The sequence below is a fragment of the Oryctolagus cuniculus genome, chromosome 2 (assembly GCF_051225735.1).
Source record: "Oryctolagus cuniculus isolate XC-2025 breed Fujian yellow rabbit chromosome 2, ASM5122573v1, whole genome shotgun sequence".
NCBI lineage: Eukaryota > Metazoa > Chordata > Mammalia > Lagomorpha > Leporidae > Oryctolagus > Oryctolagus cuniculus.
Genome location: NC_142868.1, coordinates 115,446,595 through 115,463,880, shown reverse-complemented (window position 1 = coordinate 115,463,880; position 17,286 = coordinate 115,446,595).

Below are 17,286 nucleotides of genomic sequence, written 5' to 3'. Positions count from 1 at the left end.
CCTTTTTAGTGAAATAATAACAGAAAATTCTCCCAATTTGGAAAAAGAAAGCAACATCCAAGTACAGGAAGCATATAGAACTCTTAATAGACATGACCAGAAAAGATCTTCATCATGACATTGCAATCAAACTCTGCACAGTAAACCATAAAGAAAAGATTCTAAAACATGCATGAGGGAAACGCCAGATTACTTTCAGAGGATCTCCAATTAGACTCACAGCTGACTTCTCCTCAGAAACCCTACAGTTTAGAAGAGAATGGTGAAATCAATTCCAAGTATTAAGAGCAAAAAAACCTGTCAACCCAGAATACTATACTCTGCAAAGCTATCATGAATGAATGAAGGTGAAATAAAGACCTTCCATGATAAACAGAAACTGAAAGAATTTGTCACCACTTGTCCAGCCCTGCAGAAGATGCTTAAGGATGTGCTGCACACAGAAACACAAAACCTGATCATCACTACAAAATAAGGTAAAGGACGGAAATCTCAAAGTAAAAGTACAAAGGAAATCCAATGTATAAAATATGAATATTTATGAAAAAATGACAGAGCAAAGTCGTTACTTATCAGTAGTCACCTTGAATGTAAATGGCCTTAACACTACAGTTAAAACACACAGACTGGCTGAATGGATTAAAAAACAAAACTCATATATTTAATGCCTACAAGAAACACATCTCACTAACAAATATGCATGCAGACTGAAAGTGAAAGGATAGAAAAAGATATCCCACGCTAACAAAACCAAAAAAGAGCTTGTATAGCCACCCTAATATCAGACAAAATAGACTTTAACATAAAAACTGTTAAAAGAAAAAAAGAAGGACACTATGTAATGATAAAGGAATCAATTCAACAGGAAGATGTAACTATTATAAATGTTTATGTACCTAACTACAGGGCACCTGTCTATTTAAAAGAAATGTTAAGGGACCTAAAGGGAGACACAGACTCAAATACAATAGTAATGGGGGATTTCAATATGCCACTTGCAGTAATGGACAGATCAACCAGACAGAAAATCAGCAGTTAATCGACACTACATACCAAATGGACCTACAGGTATCTACAGAACTTTTCATCCTGCAGATCCAGAATACTTCTCACCAGTGCTTGGAATCTTCTCTAGGATAGACCATATGCTAGGCCATAAAGCAAGAATCAGCAAACTTAAAAAAAAAAATCAAAATCATACCATGCATCTTCTCAGACAACAATGCAATGAAGCTAGAAATTAGCAACTCAGGAATCTCTAGAACATATGCAAACACATGGAGACTGAATAACATGCTCCTGAATGAACAGTGGGTCATAGAAAAAATCAAAAGAGGCATCAAAAGCTTTCTGGAAACATATGAAAATGACAACACAACATATCAAAACTTATGGGATGCAGCAAAAGCGGTGTTAAGAGAAAAGTTTATAGCAATTGGCGTCTACATCAAGAAACTGGATAGGCATCAAATAAATGAGCTATCAATGCATCTCAAGGATCTAGAAAAACAATAGCAAACCAAACCAAAAAAAAAATAGTAGGAGAAGAGAAATAATTAAAATTAGAAAGAAATCAACAAAATTGAATCCAAAAAAATACAAAAGATTAGCAAAACAAAGAGCTGATTTTTAAAAAAAATAAACAAAATTGACACACCATTGTCCCAACTAACCAAAAAAAGGAAAGAGAAAATCCAAATTAATAAAATCAGAGATTAAAAGGAAATATAAAAATAAACACCACAGAAATAAAAAGAATCATCAGAAATTACTACAAAGAGCTGTATGCCAACAAACTGGGAAACCTAGAAGAAACAGAAGATTCCTAGACACATATAACCTACCTAAATTGAGCCTTAAAGACATAAAAAACATAAACAGACCCAAAATCATGACACAAATTGAATCACTAATAAACACCCTCCCCCAAAAAATAAAAGCCTAGGACCTAGTGGCTTCACTGCTGAATTCTATCAGACATTTAAAGAACTAACTCCACTTCTTCTCAAGTTATTCAAAACAACTGAAAGGGAGGGAATCCTCCCAAATTCTTTCTATGAAGCCAGCATCATCTTAATTTCTAAACCTGAAAAAGATGCAACAGAGAAAGAGAATTACAGACCAATTTCCCTGATGAACACAGACACAAAAATCTTCAACAAAATTCTGGCCAATCAAATCCAACAACACATCAGAAAGATCATTCACCCAGACCAAGTGGGATTTATCCCTGGTATGCAAAGATGATTCAACATTTGCAAATCAATCAATGTGACACATCACATTAACAAACTAAAGAACAAAATCCATATGATAATCTCAATAGATGCAAAGAAATAATTTGATAAAATGCAACAGCCTTTCATGATAAAAACTCTAAGCAAATAGGGTATAGAAGGAACATTCCTCAACACAATCAAGGCAATTTATGACAAACCCATGGCCAATGTCCTATTGAATGGGGAAAAGTTGAAAACATTTGCACTGATATCTAGAACCAGACAAGGATGTTCACTCTCGCCATTGCTATTCAGTGTAGTCCTGGAAGTTTTAGCCAGAGGCATTAGGCAGAAAAAAGAAACCAAATGGATTCAAATTGGGAAAGAGGAAGTCAAACTATCCTTATTTGCAGATGACATAATTCTATATATAGGAATCCAAAAGACTCCACCAAGATTATTGGACCTCATAGAAGAGTTTGGTGGGGCCGGTGCTGTGGCGCCGTAGGTTAATCCTCCACCTGCAGCACCAACATCCCATATGGGTGCTGGTTCTAATCCCAGCTGCTCCTCTTCCAATCCAACCCTCTGCTATGACCTGGGAAAGCAGTGGAAGATGGCCCAAGTCCTTGGGCACCTGCACCCATGTGGGAGACCCAGAAGAAGCTCCTGGCTCCTGGCTTTGGATGGGCACAGTGTGGGCCATCGCGGCCATTTGGGGAGTGAACCAATGGAAAGGAAGACCTTTCTCTCTGTCTCTTCCTCTCACTGTCTGCAACTCTACCTCTCAAAGAAATAAATAAAATCTACAAAAAAAAAAAAAAGAGTTTGGTAAAGCAGCAGGATATAAAACCAATACACAGAAATCAAGAACCTTTGTACACATAGACAATGCCACAGCTGAGAAAGAACTTCTAAGATGGATCCCATCCACAATAGCTAAAGAAAAAATCAAATACCTTAGAATAAATTTAACCAAGGATGTCAAAAGTCTATATGACGAGAATTATAAAATATTAAAGAAACAAATAGAAGAACATATTAAAAAATGGAAAAATCTTCCATGTTCTTGGATTGGAAGAATCAATATCATCAAAATATCCATTCTTCCAAAAGCAATTTACAGATTCAATGCTATACCAATGAAAATGCCAAAGACATTCTTCTCGGATCTAGAAACAATAATGCTGAAATTCATATGGAAACACAGAAGACCTCAAATAGCTAAAGCAATCTTATACAACAAAAACAAAGCTGAAGGCATCACAATACCAGATTTCAAGACATACTACAAGGCAGTTATAATCAAAACAACCTGGTACTGGGATAAAAACAGATGGATAGACCAATGGAACAGAATAGAAATGTCAGAAATCAAGCCAAGCATCTATGAGCAACTTGTATTTGACCAAGGAGCTAAAATGAATCCCTAAAACAAGAACAGTCTCTTCAACAAATGGTGCTGGGATAACTGGATTTCCACATGCAGAAGTATGAAGCAAGACTCCTACCTTACACCTTACACAAAAATCCATTCAACATGGATTAAAGATCTAAATCTATGACCTGATACCATCAAATTATTAGAGGAAATCCTGCAAGATATTGGCATAGGCAAAGAGTTCTTGGAAAAGACCTCAGAGGCACAGACAGTCAAAGCCAAAATTAACAAACGGGACTGCATCAAATTGAGAAGCTTCTGTAGTGCAAAAGAAACACTCAGGAAAGTGAATAGGCAACTGATAGAATGGAAGAAATTATTTGCAAACAATGCAACTGATAAAGGATTAATAACCAGAATATATAAGGAGATCAAGAAACTCCACAACAAAACAAACAACCCAGTGAAGAAATGGGCCAAGGACTTAAACAGACATTTTTCAAAAGAGGAAATCCATATGGCCAATGGACACATGAAAAAATGTTCAGGATCACTAGCCATCAGGGAAATGCAAATCAAAAACTACAATGAGCTTTCACCTCACCCCAGTAAGAATGGCTTTCATACAGAAATCAACAAACAACAAATGCTGGTGATGATGTGGGGGAAAAGGTACTCTAATCCATTGCTGGTGGGAATGCAAACTGGTAGAACCACTATGGAAGTCAGTTTGGAGATACATCAGAAATCTGAATATAGACCTACCATATGACCCAGGCATCCCACTCTTGGGAATTTACCCAAGGGAAATGAAATCAGCAAATAAAAGACTTCTCTGCACCCCCATGTTTATTGCAGCTCAATTCACAATAGCTAAGACATGGAATCAACCTAAATGCCTGTCAAATGAAAACTGGATAAAGAAATTATGGGATATGTACTCTATGGAATACTACAAAGCAGTAAGAAAAAAAAGAAATCCAGTCATTTGCAACAAAATGGATGAATCTGGAAAACATCATACTTAGTGAAATAAGCCAGTCTCAAAGGGATAAATACCATATGTTCTCCCTGATCTGTGATAACTAATAGAGCAGCTAAAAGGTGATCTGTAGAAGTGAAATTGACACTTTGTGAAGCAATGACTTGAGCAGTCCTCATCTTGACTGTCAAGGAACAGTTTTTTTTTTTTTTCTTAATAGAGAATGGGACTGGGAATCAGAGAGGTAGGGGTGGGAGGGCAGGTATGGTTGGAAGAATTTCTATAATCCTAAAGTTGTACTTATGAAATTTGTACTCATTAAATAAAAGGTTTATTTGGGAAAAATTTTATTTTGGTGCAAATCTTTTTGAAATCCATGCATAGATTTTTTTATAATAATCATTTTCCATGAAATTTTTTTAACATTTCTTTTATTTTGATTTAAAAGGCAGAGTTATATAGAGAAGGAGAGAGATCTTCCCGTCTGCTGATTCACTCTCCAAGTGGCCACCAACCGCTGAGGCTGGGCCAGGCTGAAACCAGGAACCTGGAACTCCATCTGAGTCTCCCATGTGGATTTTTTGAAAACCCTGTGAATACCCACCCCAAGTCCTAATATACCTTACTCTTTTACTATTTTTTTCTTTTTTTCCATGACACTTTGAATAATACCATTTAATGTACTTACTCATTAAATGTATTGTTATTATCTGACTTTTACTCCTATCTGTTTTGTTGATGGATGAATGGGTGAATTGATAGAATCAAAAAGTAAAAATTAGTAGGATACAGTTCTTTCTCTTAAAAAAGCTTAAAGGGCTGGCGCCGTGGCTCAATAGGCTAATCCTCCGCCTTGCAGCACCGGCACACCAGGTTCTAGTCCCGGTCGGGGCGCCGGATTCTGTCCCGGTTGCCCCTCTTCCAGGCCAGCTCTCTGCTATGGCCCGGGAGTGCAGTGGAGGATGGCCCAAGTCCTTGGGCCCTGCACCCACATGGGAGACCAGGAGAAGCACCTGGCTCCTGGCTTCGGATCAGCATGATGCACTGGCCACAGCACACCGGCCGCGGCGGCCATTGGAGGTTGAACCAACGGCAAAAGGAAGAACTTTCTCTCTGTCTCTCTCTCTCTCCCTGTCCACTCTGCCATCAAAAATTAAAAAAAAAAAAAAGCTTAAAATCAGGTAAATAAGATAGACATATACAAAATATAACAGCTGGAATGAACCAAAGGAGAAAAGAGGAGAGGGATTATTAAATGAAGACAACCCTGCATTTTACCCACATCTTTAATTACCCAGACTTTTCAACTTCTTTAACTCATTTTTCTTTGTTTTCAGATCTCTCTTTCATCTTGTCCAGAATATGAACACAGACCATAGCAATTGATTAAATAAGAAACATTACACTTTGTCTTCTTCTGCATACTAATTATTCTCATTTTCTTTCCTGTGTGCTTTATTTCTTGGTAGATCTCCCTTGGTGTTACTCTTGAAAATAAAAAAAAAATAAAATAAAAAACAAGTAAACTCACAAAGCCCTGGGCACAAGAATGTTCAACTTACTAGTTAAATTACTATGTCGTAGGGAGCAGAAAATAAACCTCAGCCAGGTTCATGATGTAGGATTAGGGTAGTATTTTCTGGGGTTGTAGACTGAGTTCTGTATCAGTGAGGATCCTATCCTGTTTGAAGATCTTTATTCATAGATTCAGTTTGTAGTTTCCAAACTCACATGAACTAATGTCTCATCAATGACCACAACCACTACCAAATATACAGCTTTACTAATAAGCACATTGCATTTAGAGGCTAGAATGAACTATGTTTAATATTTTTCCCTCCGAGCTGACACATTTTCCAAGCAAGTATTAATCTCTGTATGGTTACTAATATTTTCTTTTAAAATTTATTTTTTTATTTGAAAGCCCCCTCCTACACACACATAACACATACATAGGGTTGGGGAAGAGAGAGAGAGAGAGAGAGAGATCTTCAAGTAACTGGCTCATCCCCAAATGCCCACCACAGCCAGAGCTGAGCCACGCTGAAGTCAGGAGCCCAGAACCCAGTTCAAGTCTTCCACATGCATGGCAGGGACCCGAGTACCAGAGCCGTCCTCTGCCGCCTCCCGGAGGTGCATGTTGGCTGGAAGCTGGGACTGGAGCAGGGCACTTGGACCAGGCACTCTGATATGGGACATGAGTATCCCAAGCAGCATCTTAGCCACTGTGCCAAATGTCTTCCCCTTGGCAAACATTCTAGTTTGAAAGGAGCTAAAACCTCAGCCTTGCCCTTTCAAAGTCTCCACAGTGGGCTCCAGTACCTCTAACTTATCGGCTCCTACCACACTTATTAATCTTTGGACTCTGAAAAGTTCCATGTGGTTTGGTGATCTTTCCATTACAATGCGGGAATTAATATTCTTGAGAACAAGGAATATCCCTATATTTTCTTCTTCTTTCCATCTCCTCTGCCATTGTCCTCTCTACTACTCAATAAGTGTTTTGACATTGATTTTCAGGCAGCCCTGAGTTCCTGCACTTTAGCTAAACACCATTATTAAAGGAGCCTGCCTCATCCATTAGTCACCTGTATGTAAAATGGCAGGTTTGGTGCTGATCAGCAACCTTGGAAAGTCATTCAGGAGAAGACTTCAAACAGAATGTTGAGGGACTTTGGCATTCCTACCTCCCTGTATTATTTAACTACTTGGAACTATAAAAATTCCAGGAATATTCAGTAAAACAATGGCCAATGTATTCAAGATGCATACGGAGACCAGAAACAATGAAAAAACAAAACATTCATAACATGAGGCAGTACCATAACGACAATTGCTGACGCCAGGATGAAGAAGAAGAGACAAAATTCTCTCTGCCAAGTCTAGTTTGACCTTCCTGAACAGAGAATCAAGAAGGGGCTGCTTTGATGTGGACTCTATCTTGGTAGTCAGGAGCAAACAGAGCACACACACACACACACACACACGTATCCGTGCAGTGCTTTCCCAAAGTGAATCCTACTTCCTCTAAATGCCATTATCTTAATTTCTGGTATTTCAACCACAAGTGAAATCTGGCATTTTAAATCTGGTATTTTAAAAAACCATGTTGCGTGCTAAGATGTCTTTTTGACTATGAATGAACAAGAGTTTGAATTATTTTCTTTTTTGAGAGGGAAAGAGACAGCCATACAGAGAGCGTGCAACTGCAGGCTCATTCCCCAAATGCCCCCAATGGTTAGGGCTGGGCCAGCTGGGAACTAGGAATTCAATCCTGGTCTTCCATTTGGGTGGCAGGAACTCCACCATCTGAGCCATCGCTGCTGCCTCCCCCAACTGTCTGCATTAGCAAGAAGCCGGAGTCAGGAGCTGGAGCTGAGGACTGAACCCAGGCACTCCAGTGTGGCACTTGGGCTTCTTAACCCCAGGTCAAATGCTCGCTCCTGCATTCAAAGAAAAAGGTCTGCAAAGAAATAGTCTATGCAAGTTCTCAGGGGAATATTTTTACTTCAAATTTAGTCTGCTTAATGGTTAGCATCTGTATTCTGTCAAAAAGGGATTTTAAGTTAATTGTTTTAAATTAACAAGTAAAAAAGTGTGTATATTTATCGGGTACAACATGGTGTTTTAAAATAGGTGTACAGGAGTTGGTGCCATGGTGCAGCAGGTTAAAGCCCCAGCCTGCAGTGCCAGCATCCCATATGGGCACTGGTTCAGGTCCCCCAGCTGCTCCAGCTCACTGCTAAGGTGCCTGGGAAAGCAGCAGATGATGGCCCAAGTCCTTGGGCCTCTGCACCCGTGTGGGAGACTCAGAGGAAGCTCCTGGCTCCTGGCTTTGGATCAGCTCAGCTCTGGCCGTTGTGGCCATTTGGAGAGTGAACCAGCGGATGGAAGACCTCTCTCTCTGTAACTCTGTCGTTCAAATAATAAAAAAAAAAGTATACATTGTAGAATGGCTAACTGAGCTAATTAAATATGAAATAATTTCCATATTTATCAAGTTTTTATGATGAGATGCTTACTTCCCATGTTGGGGTGCCTGGGTTCAATTCCCAGCTCCAGCTCTCAGGAGGTAGTAACAATAGCTCAAGTAATTCCCACCTCCCATGTCAAAGACTTGGGTTGAGTTCCCAACTCCCAGCTTCAGGAAGGTTGAGAGCAGTGGGGAATCAATCAGTAGATGGGAGTGCTCTCTCTTTCTCCTCCCATGCCCCCATCCCCCACTTCTCTAGAAGAAGAAGAGGAAAAGATATCAGGAAAATAAAAGTTATTACATGTTTGAAAATTAATCAACTTTTCAAAAATCCATGTGTCAAAGAAAATTCATGAGAAAAATTAGAAAAATACAAGGGTATTTCAAAAAAAAAGGTCCATGAAAATGGACCTAAAAACAAGTTTATTTTGGTGCAAAATTTTTTGAAATCCACACATGCTTTTTCTTTTTCTTTCTTTCTTTCTTTCTTTTTTTTTTTTTTTTTTCTGACAGGTAGACTGGACAGTGAGAGAGAGAGACAGAGAGAAAGGTCTTCCTTTTGCTGTTGGTTCACCCTTCAATGGCCCCCGCATCGTGCTGATCTGAAGCCAGGAGCCAGGTGCTTCTCCTGGTCCCCCATGCAGGTGCAGGGGCCCAAGCACTTGGGCCATCCTCCACTGCACTCCCTGGCTACAGCAGAGAGCTGGCCTGGAAGAGGGGCAACCGGGACAGAATCCGGCGCCCCGACCGGGACTAGAATCAGTGTGCCAGCGCCGCAGGTGGAGGATTAGCCTAGTGAGCTGCGGCGCCGGCCATGCTTTTTCATAACATGCATTTTTCCAAGAAGTTTTGAAGTATCCTTGTATTCCTAACTGAACAATAATGAAAATCTGAGGTATCAAAATTGGTGGAATGGTTCCTTAAACGTTGCTTAGAGGGAAAAGGATTAGCTTTGAATGCTTATAATAGAAAAGAAGAAAAGCTTAATATCAATGATGTAAGTTTCTGCCTTGAGTAACTAAGAAAACAGAAAATTGAGCTAATATAAATAGAAGGAAATGAAAAAGCGATGGGATGAACATTAATAAAATAGGAAAGAGAAATAATAAAGACCAAGTAATCCAAATTCGATTGTTTGAGATCATTCTTCTGGCTTCCTGCTTCCCTTATAATTAGGCATCCTTTCGTTTTAGATCTCTCATCTTGATTATCATACATGACGTTCAGCTCTGTCCTCGTGTCGAAGACCTCATCTCCTATATCCTGTATCCTCTCTAGGAGGTTCAGATCGGAAGGGACTTACAAAGAGGTATGAGGAAGACCGTGGTGCCATTAGAAGGGCGGCAGGCACTTCCTGGGCTGAACTTTTAGGGACAACATCCACAAGCTCCTAGAGACTCAACCCGGGAAGCAGCACCTGCCTTAGAGCCCTGCGGCCTCTGCCTGCACCATGACAATGACACGGACGCCCAAGACGCTGCCCTTGTGCTCCTGCACCTGGCTTCCCGTCGGCATCTCACACCGATTTCACCAAATTGGTGGAACCCCACTCAAAGGTGTGTGCCTCTGTGGGAAGGGGAGACCAGGAAATGGATTCTACAACCAAAGGTGAGTTCACTACCTGGGGGATCATCAAGATACGGAGCAGGTGTTGCCAAGGTTGGGCTGGACTGCAATCACAGGCGATCCGCTCAGCTCTTGTTCACCATCAAATTAGGCTTCTCCTCTTTCTTCGCGCTACTGTGCCTACCATCCTGTCATCACTGCCCCCAGACAGGGAACTGCCCCTTCTGGTCGGCTTCCTTCTTGAACTTTCCTTCCACATGTGGGATACAACACCCAGCTACTGTTCATGCATCTACTGCCTATAGACTGATTCAGCCCTTACTGTGTGCCAGGCCCAATGGCAGGCACTGGAGATACGGTGCTGAGCAAACCAGCCCCATAGAAGACCTTGCTGACTACGGGCGCTCATCAAGACACTTCTGTTCCAGCTGTGGTAACTAGCAGATCCGACCGCCTGAAAGGCAAACCTTATCATAAGAACAAGGGCGTGTCACAGCCATTGTGCATGCCAGCTGTTCTAAGGCTTGCATCTCCCAGGGCTCTGATTCTTGGCTCTGGCTCCCAACTCCAGCTTTTTGCTAACGCAGACCCTCGGAGGCCGTGGGGAGGACTTAACTCGTTGGGTCCTGGCCACCTATGTTGGAGACTAGACTGAGTTGCCAGCTCCTGGTTGTGGTACAGGCCCAGGCACAGTCCCTGCTGTGGCAGGCATTTGAAGAGTGAACCATCAGGTGGGACCTCTGTGTGTGTGTGTGTGTGTGTGTGTGTGTGTGCTTCTCAACTAAAGAAATACTTTTTTTTAAAAAAAGAACACTAAGGATGGGTCTCAGAAAAGGACATAAGTGGAACAGGAATGTCTCTGAACGCCCCTGCCCTTAAGAACCCCTCATCTGCATCATTCCTCTCCTCCAAGATCTGTTCCCATTACCCCGAACCTGCAATGTCTATTAAAACAGAACAGAAAGAACCAGAATTTTGGGTTAATTTTCAGTTCCCAGAAAGGAGACACAGAGCTCATCAGATGTGCTTGGGTTGAGGTCGATGTTGGAGAATTTCCGAAAAGTCATAGCTTTTCTATAGGTAAGAGAGGAAGTAAAAGGATCCCCGTGAGTCGGGCTGATACTCCCCAGATATTATACCCAGTTTGTCCCAGCCTTCCAGCCTTTGTACTTATTGCTATAGGATATAAAGTAATTCACCCTGGTTTGGGTTCATCAGATTACACGGGAAAATCTAGAATCAAAATACAAATGCTAAACAGCAGTGAAGTTAAATGAGCTGCCCCTCAGATCATGGCTCAAGTTGCTTGCCCTTGATATTCACTACGCCAACTAAGCCCACGAACACGCTCTCATTGTCACTTGGGCCGCACCACCGATGCGGGAGACTCAGAGTTCTAGACTCGTGCCTTCTGCCTGGCCAGCCGCAGCCGTCGCAGCCATTTTGGGAGTGAACCAGGGGGTGAAAGAATCCCTCTCTCTTCTCTTTCTCTTTCCTCTTCCTTTCTCTCTATAACCGGACCTTTTAAATAATAAAATAATATATATTTTTAAATTTCAAATCAATATAGTAAGAGGGAAAACACCACCGAGAAGCACTAACTGGAGGGTTCTAAGCATTTCATTTTTGTCCAAATCTATTCTTTTTTTTTTTAAGAAGATTTATTTTATTTATTTCAAAGATAAAGTTACAGAGAGAGGTAAAGCCAGAGAGAGAGAATGAGAGAGAGAGAGAGAGAGAGAGAGAGAGAGAGAGAGAGGTCTTCCACTCACTGGTTCACTCCCCAAATGACCACAATGGCTAGAGCTGAGCTGATCCGAAGCCAGGAGCCAGGAGCTCCTTCCAGGTCTCCCACATGGGTGCAAGGGCCCAAGGACTTGGGCCATCTTCTACTGCTTTCCCAGGCCATAGCAGAGAGCTGGATCAGAAGTAGAACAGCCAGGACTCAAACTGGCGCCCATATGGGATGCTGGCGCTGCAGGCCAGGGCTTTAATCCACTACGCCACAGCGCTGGCCCTCAAATCTATTCTTTTGCTAAGAAATTTGTCCTATGTTTACAGGGACTCTGTTTTGGATGGAAGCCCACTCCTTGTGGTCAGTGTCTCTTTCACCAATGGAGATGCACACCTAGATGACATTTAGATGTCTTTTGGAGGCCATTTGATTTAGCCATTCATTGTGACAGGGCTCTGGGCATACTGCTCAGGGGACAGTCCCCCAGCTGAGCCAGTTGGCTGATTAGCTGTGGTTATCTTGTGTGTAAAGCATTTTTATAAGTTCACAGAGCCCTGTGCTCAAATGTCAGCTCATCGGAGGGTCCTCCCTGGTCGCTTCTAAAATAGCAGCTACCTCCTCCTTCCTTACCCTGCTATATTTAGCTGCGGAGCACTGTCACCACTTGACACATTATATATTGATTTGTTTACTATCTGTTGCTCACCTTCAGAATGCTACCCTCAGGAGAAGGAAGATAGCCTGCTGTAGTTCTGTTACCTAAAGTGGTCTCCAGCACAAGGTGTTTTATGGCACAAACAAACCAAAGAAGGAAATGAAGGAATTCTCCCACCGTAGGGGAGGGAAGAAAGGCCAGCCTATAGTTGGAGAAATGAAAGGGAATGATGGCAGCTTGAAGAGAGAGGACTTAGGCTATGCCAAAGATCTCCACTTGAAGAGCGTGTGTTTGGCTTACTGGTTAATAGGCCACTTTGGCTGCTTATGTTCCCATGTGGGACCTGGATTCAATTCTGGCTGCTAACTCCTGATTCTAGCTCCCTGCTAATGCAGACCCTGGGAGGCAGTGGTGATGGCTCCAGCAGTTCGGTTCCTGCCGACCCCCACTCCATGTGGGAGACCTGGATTGAATTCTTGGCTCCCAGCTTCAGCCTGGCTCTGTCTTGGCCATTGTGATCATTTGGGGAGTGAGCCAGTGGATGTGAGTGCACTCTCTCTCTCTCTCTCTCTCTGCCTTTCAAATAAGCTTTTTTTTTTTTTTTTCAGGGACCCAAGCACGTGGACCATCTTCCACTGCTTGCTTGCTTTTTTTCTTTTTTTAAAATATTTACTTATTTGAAAGTCAGAGTTACACAGAGAAAAGAGAGGCAGAGGCAGAGGCAGAGAGAGTTCTTTGATCTGCTGGCCCACTCCCTAATCGACCACAACCGCCGGAGCTCCGCCGACCTGAAGCCAGGAGCCAGGAGCCTCCTCTGGGTCTCCCACACGGGTGCAGGGGCCCAAGAACTTGGGCCATCTTCTACTGCTTTCCCAGGCCATAGCAGAGAGCTGGATCGGAAGTGGAGCAGCTAGGTCTCGAACTGGCTCCCGTAAGGGATGCCGGCACTGAAGGCAGCGGCCCCACCCACCACACCACAGTGCCAGCCCCTCCATTGCTTTCTTAGGCCATAAGCAGAGAGCTGGATTGGAAGAGGAGCAGCCAGGACATGAACTGATGCCTGTACGGAATGCCAGTTCCACGGGCAGAGGCTTAACCTGCTATGGTACAGAGTCTGCCCTTGAGGCTTGATTTTTAACAGGATGGAGGCACTTCACAGCTTGCGAGTGTCGGGCCTGCCCCATCTTTGCCACGCTTATGGGCCAGATTCCTGGTGGCAGGGTGGAGTGTTTAGTTCACGCACAGGTGGCTGGGACAATGCTGCTGCCCCTCCGTGCAGATGAGAGAGAGACGGGGACTGGTCCGCGTCTGAGCCCGTCCCATCAGGACCACCTCCCTTGCGTCAGTCCTGCTTACTCATACTCTGGGTTCTATTACAAGACAGTGATTCCCCGACTGCTATGTTCTGCTTTTTAGCTATGCCTGCAATTTCTGTTCTCAATTCCATGGCAAGTTTCAGTTCTTCATTCTCAGCCCTGATAGAAGACCTTTTGTCCAATTCTCAGGTCAAATTGGTAATGCAATGAGGTGATTTTTCCTTGGAGACTCCTACATTGCCCTTTCCCATCACGGGTGTCGTAGAACATTTCCTCACTAAGGAGTCTTGTACACGCAGTGACATTCTTCCTTAAGCAAGGACTTCGTTTCACTTCAACAATGGGTGCATAGGCCAGCCCTACAGATTACAAAAGTATTCAAATTTGGATTTTCTTTTTTATAAATGAGTTATTCATCCAAAGTTTCCTTAGGAGGGGCCGGCGCTGTGGCACAGTGCGTTGAAGCCCTGGCCTGAAGTGCCAGCATCCCATATGGGCACTGGTTCGAGACCCAGCTGCTCCTCTTCTGATCCAGCTCTCTGCTATGGCCTGGGAAAGCAGTAGAAGATGGCCCAAGTCCTTGGGCCCCTGCACCTGCGTGGGAGACCTGGAAGAAACTCCTGGCTCCTGGCTTTGGATTGGCACAGCTCCAACCGCTGCAGCCAACTAGGGAGTGAACCAGCGGATGGAAGACCTCTCGCTGTGTCTCTACCTCTCTCTGTAACTGTCTTTCAAATAAATAAAATAAATCTTTAAAAAAAAAGTTTCCTTAGGAAAAGAAAAATCCCAATATAATCCTAGTACTAAAATTTTATGAGGGAAATTTTAATACTATTATTATACATGGTTTTACTTAAAAAAGTGAGAATATTAATATAAGGGATTACGAATTAGAAGAATCCAAGGTAGTAACCAGCAGTGTATCTCATTATCATCTTTAGAGCATTCTTAAAATACACAGGCCAGGGCTGGAGTTGGATGCAGTGATTAACGTGCCACTTGGGACACTTGCATCCTGTACTAGAGGGCCTGCCTGAGTTCAAGTTCCCAGTTTACTTCTGATTCCAGCTTCCTGCTAATGCTCGGATCCCTGCCACCCACGAGGGAGACCCAGACTGAATTCCAGGCTCCTGGCTTCAGCCCGACTCAGCACCAGACATTGTGGGCATCCGGGTAGTGAACTAGCAAAATGTAGATCTCTGTCTCTCTGTTGTTCTGCCTTTCAGATAAAAATAAATAACTAATAGGTCCTTTAAAATAAGAATGCATAGGCTTAAGTCCCACCCCCAAAGCCCCAGGTCTGGAAAGTCCCCTGTGAGGTCTGAGCATGTGTGTACTCTTAACCACAAGCCCAGAGTCCAATCTAACTCCCCCATTCGTTTTGGCAATGAAGAAACCGAAGCCCAGAGAGCAAAGTGACCTGTCCAACCTCGCAGGAGTGAAAGAGGCGGTTTCATCAGATCTGTTCCGGGTCCCGCGGCTCCTCATCCGGGAGCAGAGCTCCTCCGGGTGATGATGCTTACAATTCATGCCAGAACGCAACTTTCGTCATCTGCTTGTCATTGCGTAAGTGACATGGTGGAGACATTCCTAGTTCCTATTGGTGTCCACCTTCAAGGGTGCAGGTTAGCAGGTCTCGAAGGTCATATTGACATGTTGCTACAATATGCTGTCTAAAAAGCAAGCTTCTTTCAGCACCACCTGTAGTGAGGCTGGAGTTTCCACCAAGGGTGGTGGGGTTGTGCTGGGCACCTCACCACGGTTTGGGAGAGCAGGGACCCAGCAGCCCGGTCATGGGGGGTTGGCTCTATCAGGGCTTGATGCTCAGAGGGGCACTCGACACATACGGAGTGTACACTGAGTTCCCTCAGGATGTGGCGAGGCGGGGAGCCCTCAAGCGTAAGGATGTCACTCTCCAGATAGGTTAAACACAGTTCTTTGACTTCCAAGCAGCTGCCGTCCTCTATCCCTATTATCATCAATAGTCTCAAAAGACCAGTGCAATTTTGCCATTGTAACATCTACTTATTGGCAAGTTGGCTCCCATTCTATTCTTTATTTCTGAAAAGTCTGACACCGTTCCTTCATTCGTCCAATTCACCTGTGTGAAGTGCTGAACTTGTGCCAGTCTCTGGCCTACACTCAGGGTGAGTATGAAAGACATAGTCATTTCTCACGGAGTTTACTTTCCAGTGAAAGCACAGAGAGTCACACAATCATAAACTCTGATGGTGCAACAGAAAAAGCAGAGAGTTCTCAGACAGAGTGTGTAGGGGTCTAATTAGATTGGGGTGGGAGGTGGTGGTTAAGGAAGGTCTCTTTGGGGCAAGCATGTGACTTAGCAGTTAAGCACTGGGGCCTGGTACTATGGTGTAGCGGGTTAAGCTGCCACCTACAGTGCTGGCATCCCAAATGGGCAATGGTTCATGTCCTAGCTGCTCCTCTTCTGATCCAGCTCTCTGATACAGCCTGGGAAAGCAGTGAAAGATGGCCCAAGTGCTTGAGACCCTACACCTGCATGGGAGATCCAGAGGAAGCTCCTGGCTCCTGGCTTCCGATTGGCCCAGCTCTGTCTGTTTCAGCCATTGGGGGAGTGAAGCAGCAGATGGAAGATCTCTCTGTAACTCTGCCTCACAAGTAAATGAATAAAATGTATATGTATATATATATGTGTATAAACATATATATTCACATATATACATATACACACACATATGTACATACACACACACACACACATATATATATATATATATGACACCTCTATCCCCTCTTGGAGCACCTGGGGTCAAGCCTTGGCTCTGGCTTCTGGTTCCAGTGGCGAAGATGGCTCAGATACTGTGGGAAACCTGGACTGAATTCCTGGCTTCTGATTCGAACCCTGGCCCAGTTGTAAGCATGTAGGGAGTAAACCAGCGGGTAGGAACTCTGTCTCTTGAATAAATTTTTTTTAAAGGAAAGCATCTTTGAGCAAGCAGAACTAAGGTGACGCCTCAAAGAGTAAAAGGAATTGGCCTGCAAGAAGTGAGGGCAGAGTGTTCCAGGCAGGGGGCCACCAAACGCTAAAGCCCCAGGGCAAGAAAGAGCTCAGGCAGGCAATTCACAGAACTAAAAAAAAAGTTGGGCCAGCGTGGCTGGTGTTGATGAGCTGATGTGGAAACAGGGCTGAATGGGTCTACGGAGATGGGGAGGGGTGAGACCAGGGAGGGCCTCTGGGGCTTGACTGGGATCTTTGAATGCAAACAGGAGGACCATCGGGTGGCTACTGTAGTGCTATAGGAGAGAGCTGATGGTGATCCAGAGTGGGACAGTGACCTTGAAGGTGGGGGGAAGTAGGCAGGCCTAGGATGCACTTGGCACACCGACAGAAATGGTACATTGGATCCCAGGAGGCAGCAAGGAGGATGTCTAGGTTTCTGGCTGCAGCAGTTGCATGGATCTGTGGTGTTATTTAACCAG